Source organism: Girardinichthys multiradiatus, chromosome 7 (assembly GCF_021462225.1).
Source record: "Girardinichthys multiradiatus isolate DD_20200921_A chromosome 7, DD_fGirMul_XY1, whole genome shotgun sequence".
Taxonomy (NCBI): domain Eukaryota; kingdom Metazoa; phylum Chordata; class Actinopteri; order Cyprinodontiformes; family Goodeidae; genus Girardinichthys; species Girardinichthys multiradiatus.
The window spans coordinates 40,784,043-40,796,189 of record NC_061800.1 but is presented as its reverse complement, the minus strand read 5'-3'; positions in this window follow the sequence as shown (position 1 = coordinate 40,796,189).

Sequence of the window (12,147 nt, the reverse complement as noted above, 5' to 3'; positions counted from 1 at the left end):
TTTGCTTACGCTTGACAAGTGCAGTCTGAGGTCTTTGTCAGCTACGTCAAACCATCCGTTGATAAGTTTGGAGCAGAAATGAGGTCCTTACTGCTGATGGATTTTCACAAATTCAGCTTGGAGATTCATCTGAACCAACATAAACCAGGAACTGGTGCATTTATGTAAAGAAAAACTTCTGTTCGAACTGTTCACACTGATTACATACTTTCATACATCTTAAAAATCAACTTTTCTTCTAAAATCTTACAGATTTTTTACGAGGATGTATAGTTAATTTGCTGAAAAACATTAGCTGCATAATGTCTAGTTGTGATGTCAGAATATATGCACCCCCACTGTGAATAAATGTCCTTAAGCAAATTGCCTTTTGTAGCAAACAATGAGGTCCTAATGCTGGCTGGATATTGGCTCTGTCTTTTGGGCTTGGTGTTTTTGACAGAATTAGTGAAGCTCATTTTAAAGTTTTTGCTTCCCTGCCATAGATTAATATAGGTTTAGACCATACCAGAAGTCTAATATTAGTCTGTTGGATCTAGCGATGATCCATAATTGTGTCTAAGGTTTGACCAAGTAGCTATTGGTCTGAGGTGAAGTTAAATAATTTGAAGGTAGTCCTCCTCTTTAATTCTGTTTTGTTTGTTTTTTATATGCAGTAGTACTGCTGGCAGTTAAACAGACCATGAGCATAATGCTGCCAGCACAAAGCTTTGTAGATGGTGAGTTTGGGGCTATTCTAGAAGTTTATTGTCAGCCTGCTTTGTCCAATAAAACATCAGTTCTGATGAGGGATGGGAATCATTGTCCTCTCATAGCACCCAACCGTGTCCAAATTTCAACAATCTGAGTCAAAGCGAATCTTTGAGCTGAATTATTTGAGCTGAATAAACAGCTCAGGGTTCTGAAAAGGCCCAAATCTCAAGCACATTGAGGATTTGTAGAATGGGCTCAAAATCCAGTTTCATTCCTGGAAAACAGTTTCACTGAATTCTACCAATTCAGAACAGTGAAGCCAAGTAATAGCAGAACCTTCTTGATGAAAAGGGTATCGTTTCTTTGCAAATTGCTAGAGGACATGCTTCCAAATATTAGGGGGTGTGTTTGCATTGTTTCGGCACACAGGTGTTGTGTTTAAAATTCACTGAAGTTGCACTTTATATCATCAGTCCACCTTGAAAACAACAACAACAAAGATAATCAAACGCATCTTTAATAGGCCTAAATTAATAATGACTGAATGATAACCTCTCACCAGCACTGTCAGGTGACATTTACCATCACAATATCCACAACTGTTGAGGCAACAGACATGGCATTGTTTGCCTTCATCTGGCAACACCGCTGAAGCCAAGTCTCAGCCTCATTTAAAGGCAACAGAGTTTGTTTACTTGGATGACTTTTAGACTCATTCTGCAACTATGTTCTTTCGCAGTGATCACAAAGGCCAATAAAATGAAGGAAAGCTTGCACAAAACGGCCACACAGAAACTTCTTTGTTTCAGAGAACCCTTTCAGGACGTGACTCTTAACAAATCAAACATCCCAGTTTCAACAGCCCTCTCTGCTGTAAACCTGCCAGTTCTTCCACTGCACCCCACCAGCATCTTAGGAGTCAAACAAAAAGGACCCAGTCATAAGGCCTTTATTGTTAGAACAGGGATATGTAGTCCTCACTTGTGTTCATAATGTTTATTTTCCTGGAAGTAATACTTTGGACTATCCACATTTTCCTCTCCTTTAGTGAACAGCACGCGGTGAGTGAGGGGGATTCTTGTCATGCTGTGGCTTTTAATGTCAAATCTTACATTTTTCTGGTGGTCTTTGAAACAGACAGCACATTACCACTGGGAGTACCCAGGTTGAGTGGTTAAACTGGTTAGATTTTTTTCTCCCATAATTTCTGCTGTCCTTAGTGTGGGTACATGTTTTGTAGATTTCTAAGCTGTAACATGCTATAAATTGAGTGTAAAATGGCAGAACTCTAAAAATGACTGGATTTGATGTATCATGATTTGAATAAATTGCAGTGGCTTCTCCTGTATTTTTCTTTTCTAATGCAGTTCCAACTTGAGGGAGATGTAGCGTTGGTGAAAATCTCACATCCGCTCATTTTGGACATTAACCTCAGAGTGGTTTTGGACTATTAGAGACTTATTTGAACTGTTCTTGTTTAGGATTTGATTCTTTTTTGTTGTGTTGTTGCTGTTTTCAGAGTGGAACGGTGATTAAACAGTAAACAGACACATTCAATGTACAGAAATTGGCTCTGGGACACATGAGTTTGAATTTACTGTGTTTTTATTAACTCTCATTCACAAAGGGGCATAATTATACATACAGGTTCAAATGCACCCTTCCTAATATTGGTTAAATGTCCCTTAGCAAGTTGTGCTACAGCCACACACTTTGTTATGCCTTTAAAAGGCATACATGTGCCTGGATATTTGACCAATCTTCTTGGCAGACTTAATAGAGTTTATTGGTTGGTTTGCTGACATAGACTCATCTTTCAGGCTTGGTCTACAGTTTTTCAAACAGTTGAAGTCTGGGTCTTCAAACGCTTGGGTTGTACCTACTTTACCCATTTTAATGGTTGTTTGGGATGACCTTTCTTGTTGGAACATCCAATTAGATTTGAGTTTTAATCATCATCTGTCCCAGACTGTCACCATCAGATTTTCTTAAAAATGGCAAAAGCCATGAGCAACATTCCAGGGATCACAAAGACCAAGCTTGGCTTCAACTGGAAACTTATGGTATGTGGGAGTCAGTCCACCGGAAGCAAAATTCACATAATCATCAACTGACTGATTCCTGCTCTAAAATCTACACCTTCAAGTTCCACGGGACTTTGCAGAAGCACAGAGGGACAAGCCAAATTCCCTCTAGAGAAAAACTGAGATGTTGAAAGTGAGACTTTCAAATGTAAGAAGATTGTACCAACTGTCAAACATGGTGGTGGTAGCATCATGCAATTTGTGTTTTAATGCCAGTGGTACTGGTGTGTTGTTCATCAAACTTATCAACTTCATCTCAAATTAAATGGATAACGCAGGCATCCCTGTTCCCTGAAGTCCCTGTTCAGGACAGGTGTATTCTGCCCCCCACCCCCAGACACCCCACTCTGACACTATATGGATGGATGGATGGATGGATGGATGGATGGATGGATGGATGGAGTGTAAACCTCTGACCAGTATTGTTGACCAGAAAGACACTCGGAGGACAAATCAACTGATTTTATTTAAAAAATTTGATCTAAAACCTGTTAAAATATGAAATGTTCTGTAGAAGAGCCTCTTACTCTGTATGTGGATTTTTTTACCCAGTACCTTCATTACCAAACATTTATTCTTAATTGATTGAAAATTTAAAAAATGAAATTCGCTTCCCTTTATTTAATACATAACTAACCTTTTGGCAGCATTCATTATTTCTCTACCAAATAAGAAGTCCCTTTTTGCCTGAAATAGCCAGGCTGAATCCGGATCTATTTCTAGTTTCTCTGAGATATAAATTACTTTGAGCATTGTCCTGAGCTACCACCATCTTTCCTTGGCTGTATATTTTTGCAGATTATTGTGTCATTGTTATTAAAAAAGGTTTTCAGCAAGCATTGTTTAATGTTTTTCTGCAATCTTCCTGTTTATCACAGAGAAAACATCCCCTGCTGATGCTGCCGTCACTGTTTGCCTGTGATGATGGATTTATGAGGTGATTCTCAGTCTCTCTCCTCTCATCATTGAAGGGCAAAATAGCTTAATCAACGTTGCTTCACTAAAGAGGATTTTATTTCTAAAAGTCTTTAGCCAGTTGTTTGTGATGTGCCTTTGTGTTTAGGAGATAAATGACAACACTAAAGATTATCCCGTAAGGTAATTCCCATCCCTACAAAAGACTCATTTCCATTTCAGCCATCTGATGAAACTCTTTGCTCCCCTGTATTTCTTCTGCATCTACTAAAGTAATATCAGTTTACTGCAGAAAAAGGAAGCTGGTAATAAGGTAGTATTTATAATATTACCCCAAACCTTCAAGGTAGATTTTTGTGGAGGTATTTCTGGTATGTAAAATCTTGTCAGCTTTCTGTTTCTGACATCCCAGCTGAACTCTTACAGCTCATGTTTACTGATAACTAATCAGGGGCTTCTGTTTTCTCTGGAGACAAAGAAAGTTAATCCTCCAGTCAAAATAAAGTTATTATGTTTGAAACTATGAATGTCAGACTGTTTTTATAGCATTTATGTTTCAATTCATCTACAGAAACAACGTGAACCCATCCAGGCATGTAATTCTTTCACAGAATTTGAGCTAGGAGGAAAGAAGGCACGCTGCTGATGCATGTGTCCAATGCTTTTGGACAATTTTTTTGAAACTTTAATTGTGCAGTCTATTTTTCCATCTCTTCCACTCACTTGGCAGCTGAACCTCCATTTAAAATCCATTTAAAATCTTATTACAATTACAGGTTTCCATTGAGGTTGAGCGGAAGCTAATCAACCAACATATTCTCAAGAATTTATAGCGCCTGAAATGCATCTTCTAGTCTTATTTTTTTTTTTTACCAAAGCAGTGATATTACTGCAGGTAGTAGGAGGAGCAACCCTCTCTGTGTCAGTGGATTTTTTGTCAAAAAGTACAAAACAACCCTGGAAAGATTGAGGGTTCAGAGTTCTGGGTAATAAAGGTTAAAGGCTGCATAGCTGAAACACACCATATGTATCGTTGGATGATCAAATTCTAGCTTTCAGATAAAAAGTTTGACCAAGAACCAAGAAGTGTTTTCCAACCACTGGAAAAAATATTTTCAAGAAGAATGAATGGGGAAAATACACTTTGAAAATGTTTAGCTCTTAAAGGTAAGGGTGTATTCACACCAGGAAAGTCTTTTGGTCCGCTTGTTTGGTCCCGACCCAAAGCAGACTTTATTTTTTATTTGGTGTGGTTTGCTTTCACATTGTACTTTTTGCAAGTGCACTAGTCAAGTCAAGTTTATTTATATAGTGCTTTTAAGCAACAAGGCACTCAAGCCGCTGTACATAAGGAAAAACATTACAATGATACAGAAAATCAAAATAAAGAGAATAGAATGATGGAGAATAAAATGAAAGGAAAGTTGCACTGAAAACTTAACTAATAATGTTTAGATGGCACAGCCAAAGGCCACTCTAAACAAATAAGTTTTTAATCTTGATTTAAAGCAACTTAGGGTTTCGGCGCTTTTACAGTTTTCTGGGAGTTTATTCCAGCTTAGTGGAGCATAAGAATTAAAAGCTGCTTCTCCATGTCTGGTTCTGGTTTTGGGTATGCAGAGTAGATTTGAGCAAGAAGACCTGAGAGGTCTGGATGGTTGATCCACTGACAACAAGTCTGTAATATATTTTGGTGCTAAGCCATTCAGTGATTTATAGACTAACAGAAGTATTTTAAAGTCTATTCTCTGAGCTACAGGGAGCCAGTGTAGGGACTTTAGAACTGGGGTGATCTGCTCCACTTTCTTAGTTCTAGTGAGAACGCGGGCAGCAGCGTTCTGGATCAACTGCAGCTGTCTGAGCGACTTTTTAGGCAGACCTGTGAAGACACCGTTGCAGTAATCAATTCTACTAAAGATGAACACATTAATTAGTTTTTCAAGGTCCTGCTGAGACATTAGTCCTTTCATCCTGGAGATGTTCTTTAGGTGATAGAAGGCCGACCTAGTTACTACCTTTATGTGTCTCTGAAGGTTCAGGTCTGAGTCCATCACTACACCCAGGTTTCCAGCCTGATTGGTGGTTTCTAGTTGTATTAACTGTGGCTGTGTGCTAACTTTTAAACGCTCTTCTTTTGGTCCAAAAACTATTACTTCAGTTTTGTTTTGATTCAGCTGAAGAAAAGTTTGGCCCATCCATGCATTGATTTCTTCTAAGCATTTACCCAGCGCTTGAATGGATTCATAGTCACCTGGTGACATCGTAACATACGTTGTTCTTTATTATAATCTAAATTAGGGGGAGCATGTAGATATTGAATAGGAGGGTCCTAAGATGGACCCTTGGGGAACGCCACATGTGATTTTTGTGGTCTCTGATGTAAAGTTACCTACTGACACAAAAAAGTCCCTGTCCTTCAAGTAGGATTTGAACCTATCGAGTGCTGTACCAGAAAGGCCGACCCAGGCGCTCTAATAAAATGGAGTGATCAACAGTGTCGAATGCTGCACTAAGGTCCAATAATACCAGCACTGTGGTTCTTCCACAGTCTGCATTTATACGGATGTCATTGAACACCTTGACAAGAGCAGTCTCTGTACTGTGGTGAGCAGGAAGCCTGACTGGAAGACATCGAAGCGGTTGGTCGTTGTTAGGAAGTTAACTGCTGAAACAGCTTTTTCAATTATCTTACTGATGAAGGGGAGGTTTGATGTAGGCCTGTATTTCTGTAGTAGCAGCTTGTCCAAGTTGCTCTTTTTCTATAGAGACAAGAGGCAAAGCTCTCTTAAGGAAAGCTGTGGGTAAAACATCGAGACAGCAGGAAGAAGAGCTTAGTTGCTGTACGATTACGAGTTTTTGTAGTTTATTTGGTGAAATTGGGAAATTTTGTCAAAATCAGTTCTAGTTGGAGACAGCATTGGTACTGCAGTAAAGTGGGTACAGGGTAAAGTGGAGGTAGAAGAGTAAATCTGGTTAAAGGTTTCAGCAGCACCGTCCTTAAAGATGCGTTTTCCTATGTCTCTTTGGCAAACTGAGCCATTGCAGATGATGCTTTCAAAAATAACAGAAAAGTGGTCAGATAGGGCAACATCAGTTACAGACACCTTGGAAATGTTTAGACCCTTAGTGATGATCAAGTCCAAAAATCACTGGTTGGACAATGAAACTGAAACACCTGGTTTTAGACCACAATAATTTATTAGTATGGTGTAGGGCCTCCTTTTGTGGCCAATACAGCATCAATTTGTCTTGGGAATGACATATACAAGTCCTGCACAGTGGTCAGAGGGATTTTAAGCCATTCTTCTTGCAGGATACTGGCCAGGTCACTATGGATACTGGTGAAGGAAAACGTTTCCTGACTCCTCCAAAACACCCCAAAGTGGCTCAATAATATTTAGATCCTTTGACTGTGCAGGCCATGGGAGATGTCTAACTTCACTTTCATGTTCTTCAAACCAATCTTTCACCAGTCTTGCTGTGTGTATTGGTGCATTGTCATCCTGATACACGGCACCGCCTTCAGGATACAATGTTTGAACCATTGGACGCACATGGTCCTCAAGAATGGTTCGGTAGTCCTTGGCAGTGACGCGCCCATCTAGCACAAGTATTGGGCCAAGGGAATGCCATGATATGGCAGCCCAAACCATTGCCGATCCACCCTCATGCTTCACTCTGGGCATGCAACAGTCTGGGTGGTACGCTTCTTTGGGGCTTCTCCACACCGTAACTCTCCCGGATGTGGGGAAAACAGTAAAGGTGGACTCATCAGAGAACAATACATGTTTCACATTGTCCACAGCCAAAGATTTGCGCTCCTTGCACCATTGAAACCGATGTTTGGCATTGGCATGAGTGACCAAAGGTTTGGCTATCGCAGCCCGGCCGTGTATATTGACCCTGTGGAGCTCCCGATGGACAGTTCTGGTGGAAACAGGAGAGTCGAGGTGCACATTTAATTCTGCCGTGATTTGGGCAGCCGTGGTTTTATGTTTTTTGGATACAATCCGGGTTTGCACCCGAACATCCCTTTCAGACAGCTTCCTCTTGCGTCCACAGTTAATCCTGTTGGATGTGGTTCGTCCTTCTTGGTGGTATGCTGACATTACCCTGGATACCGTGGCTCTTGATACATCACAAAGACTTGCTGTCTTGGTCACAGATGCGCCAGCAAGACGTGCACCAACAATTTGTCCTCTTTTGAACTCTGGTATGTCACCCATAATGTTGTGTGCATTTCAATATTTTGAGCAAAACTGTGCTCTTACCCTGCTAATTGAACCTTCACACTCTGCTCTTACTGGTGCAAGGTGCAATCAATGAAGACTGGCTACCAGGCTGGTCCAATTTAGCCATGAAACCTTCTACACTAAAATGACAGGTGTTTCAGTTTCATTGTCCAACCCCTGTATGTCCTGTTTGTGCGTTTGCTGTTTAACATGTTGAGTCAAACCAAAATTGTCACATAGATCTATTGCACTTCTGTCTTCAGGATTGTCCATGTGAATGTTGAAGACTCCCACAATAATTAAACAGTCATAATCAACACATATCACAGATAAAAGCTCATTAAAATCACTTATAAAGTTTGTTTTGGACTTAGGAGGCCTGTAAATATTCAAGAACATGGTTCAGACCGGGCTCTTTACCTGGAGAGCCAAATATTCAAAAGAGTCAAATTTGCCCAGAAATACTTTTTTACACTCTAATAAATTTTTAAACAAAGTGGCCACCCCTCCACCTTTTCTTTGCTGTCTGCTCTCACAAAGAAAATTGTAGTTTGGAGGCGTCGCCTCTATCAGAATGGGAGCTTCATTAAATTCATGTAACCATGTTTCTGTTAAAAACATAACATCAAGATTGTGGTCAGTAATGAAGTCATTGATTAAAAATGATTTTCCTGACAGAGATCTAATGTTCAATAAAGCCAGTTTATATGACTTAGTTGCTGATATTAACTCTGTGTCTGGTTGTACCTGACAGTTTATGGCTTTTTTGATTGTTTATTACTGTCTCTTATCCTTTTGGCTTTGTTCTTTCTGTCACCTATAAGCACAGAGATTTTATAACTATCTCCTATTAGGGGCCCAAGTTTTTCCTGGACATGCTCATTTCTGATAGAGTTACCACTGGGGCCCAGACTGTATCACAGAGAAGTGAGTTGAAGGTCCTGATTAGGAGGAGATAGATTAGGAGGTGGTGGAGGTCTGTGGCATTTGGAAGATGTTGGTTTAGTAGCAGGGCCTCGGCCATGGGGGGTGTTTAATGGAGAAGATGTCAGAGCCATTTGGGTCCCGATTTTAAGAGCTCCTTTCATGTTATCAGAATCCAGTAAAGCAAAAAGCGGGCTCAGTGGGGAGATGGGAGAGTTCTGTGCGGTCTGGGTCGGGGTCTCCGGTAAGGGGGGTTTACCGGGGGTGTAGGTCTGGGTCTGGGTTTGGGGGGATAGGGGTACAATGGGGGAGACCTTTTGTGATGACCTCTCTTTCTCAGCCAACTGGCTGATTGTTTCTGCTGGAGCTGTTGGAGGCATCATTGTTGTTGATACTCCATGTTCTTTGCTGAAGGTCGAAGCTGCTGGCGGATTATTTACTGAATAGAAGAGATTAGATGTGAGACGTCTGACTCCTGGCTTGTTCAAACAGAAACCATCTTGCTTGAAGAGTTGTCTTTTTGCCAAAAAATATTAAAGTTGTCGATGAAGTTCACAGATGTAGTAGCACATTTTTTTTCAACCACTTATTAATCATCAGAAGTCTGGAAAAAATCTCATCTCCACAGAAAATTGGTGCAAAGGGTCCGCTGAGAAACACCTTGATATTGAGACCTCCAACAATATTCAGAAGACGAGTGAAATCCTCCTTTCAATCCTTCTGATTTTTTCTGAGCCACGTCATCCATGGCTCCACACTGTATAATAAGGTTTTCTAGAGACGGGCGCTTTTCTGTGATTGCAAGAATATTCTCTGATAAATCAGACGCCATGTTACTGGTACCAATCATAACTTCTGTGTTTTTCTTGTTGCAGAAGTTTTTAATCCCATCCACAGCTGTGTTGCCCACTATTAGGGTTCTTGGTCTGGTGGGGTGCTTTTTCTCTGGCAATTTAGGAGAAGACTGTTTAGAATGAAGATTGTTCTCAAACCTTTTATTGTTCTCAGAAGATGGATCATTTTCCTGGTTTTCATTCTGTAGTGGAGCAAATCTGTCTTGGAGGGGAACTCCATTATTTCCAGCTGTCTCACTCCTATCAGTTGTTGTGACAGCAGCTCGCTGTCGAAGTCTCCTTTTACCAGGGGAAACGGGGTAATTTCTCTGTAATTCTGGCCATTCTAATTTATTTAATTGCTGAGATCTTCCAGTGAGTCGTTCACTTTGATTTTTTGGTTATGCCCCTAAAACATGCCAGGAGGGTCTGCCGGTAGGTTTATTTTCAGTGTTCTGATTGGCGGCTGAGTTGTTGAGCTGGTTGTCACTGTTTGGGATCACAGGCAGAGTTGAATCATCGCTGTACCCCATATTCACCTCCACGTTCACTTCTAGTCGATGGATTTTCATCCCCAAAACATCCAATTTCTGTAAAAGTTTGTCAAAGCCCTCTGTGGTGAAGGGAGACATTTTGTGTTGATTAGCTGGCGTCAACTTGTCCTGCTTTCGAGTTCGATTATAAAAACATCAAAGTCCTTTAAAAAATAATAATAATAATCCTTGGGAGTCGCTGGTTAGAAGTAGTTTTAGTCGAATATTTCCGTAATTTTGACTAAGAGATAAAAAGTTAGGAGTAAAAGACTGCAAGCAAGCATGGAGCTTAGGAGAAAAGCGTCTGAGCAGGCAGAGAGGCGGAAGTAGCAGTCTATTAACCCACTATTACTTATAAATCAAGACACGTGTGTAACAGTCATTGCTCCTATTGAACAGAACTGACATGACTGACAGAGCACACACCAGGAAATGGAGGAAAATTATTATGGAAGTAAAGCTCGCTGCATTTTGTTCTGCATATTTGTGCTGTTATTAGAGCTGCAAAATCATTGTGAGCAGCTCATTCAACGCAGGTTTTGCGAAGTTGTATTTCTAATTATGGAAGGTGCCGGTGAATGCGTGCAGCAGGTCAGACGAGATGACACTCTGCATGCCCTGTCCCACAACATGCTGGCAGCAACGTTGCTAAGTAACATACAGCTGATCAGGTATGATTTCAGTTTAACGTACACTTTGCTACCAGCTAAGGTGGCTTGTTAAGTAAAACTAGACCCGTTTTTTGCAGTTGGGTCGGATCAGGGCTGGTTTGTATTCACACTAGAAGCGAACCGTACTAGAGTCTATTTGGAAGTGGACCGAGACCAGCTCAAAAAGTATGTCTCGGTGCGGATGTTTGTTCTGGACCAGGGTTTGCTTGAGTGTATTCACACCCGCACAAAAGGTCTGGACCAAGGGTGGAAACTCTGGTCTGTTTAAAGTGTCAGGTGTGAATGCACCCTAGGTTTTCTTCTCAGACACGCTTGTGTCTAAAGACAGTTTACTCTGCTTCATGTTCTGTTTTTTTACACCAAGAAAATTTTGCACTTTATCGAAAATGCTCTCTGAACAGAGTAAACATAAGTGAAGCTGAAGAGGTTTACAAAGGAAGGATGCACAGTGGTTCTGGTGTCAATCTGAAACTTATGTGTTAGTTTTGTTTTTCTTTATTTTATCCAAGTTTTCAGTTCATCATTAAAATTAAACCAGTAACCTGAGGTTGGCTGGATTATGTTAGAATGTAGGACTCGATATAATCAATGTAAAGAAATGTAGGCATCGCACACCTGTTTGATTTTGTGCACCGAAAAAAGGCGCACATCGTCAACAAATGAACATTATCAATACCATACAAAGAAGTGCAGCCCCTCCCCACCTGTTGCTGTGCACTGCCAATCAGCTCTCGCTTGCTTACAATAAAGACAAATTCAGGTATTTGGAAATATTTCCAAAGTGAGAGAAGAATAAAAAAACTGGAATAAAATAGAGAAGCATCAATCAAACAGCAGCAGACAGCACTGATGACCAGTTCAAAACAATCTAAAGTTAAAAACTATGCCTTCATCCCTCCCCTCCTCTTCTTTTCTCTTTCTGAGCATTGCCATAGCTGTCTTCAGCTTCACTTTGTTTTATGCGAAAGCCAGCATGACCAGAAGGAATAGATTTGCAGAACTCCTTTGATCCTGTTACGAATCTTTTATTTGCTTCAGCCACATCCTTTTTTTTTCCTGCTGCAGTTACTCAACAAGATGCTTTGAATTAGGACGAAGGAGGGAGGGAAGGATATTGAGAGGAGGGCTGAGGGATGCTTGCAATGATTTCAGAAGGTTCCGATTTGGTTTTATCATCAGCTTATAATAGTTAGTTGTTTTTGTGTTTATTTGATGTAAATGCATTCTGCCAATACGTATTTAGAAATTTGAATTTTGAGATT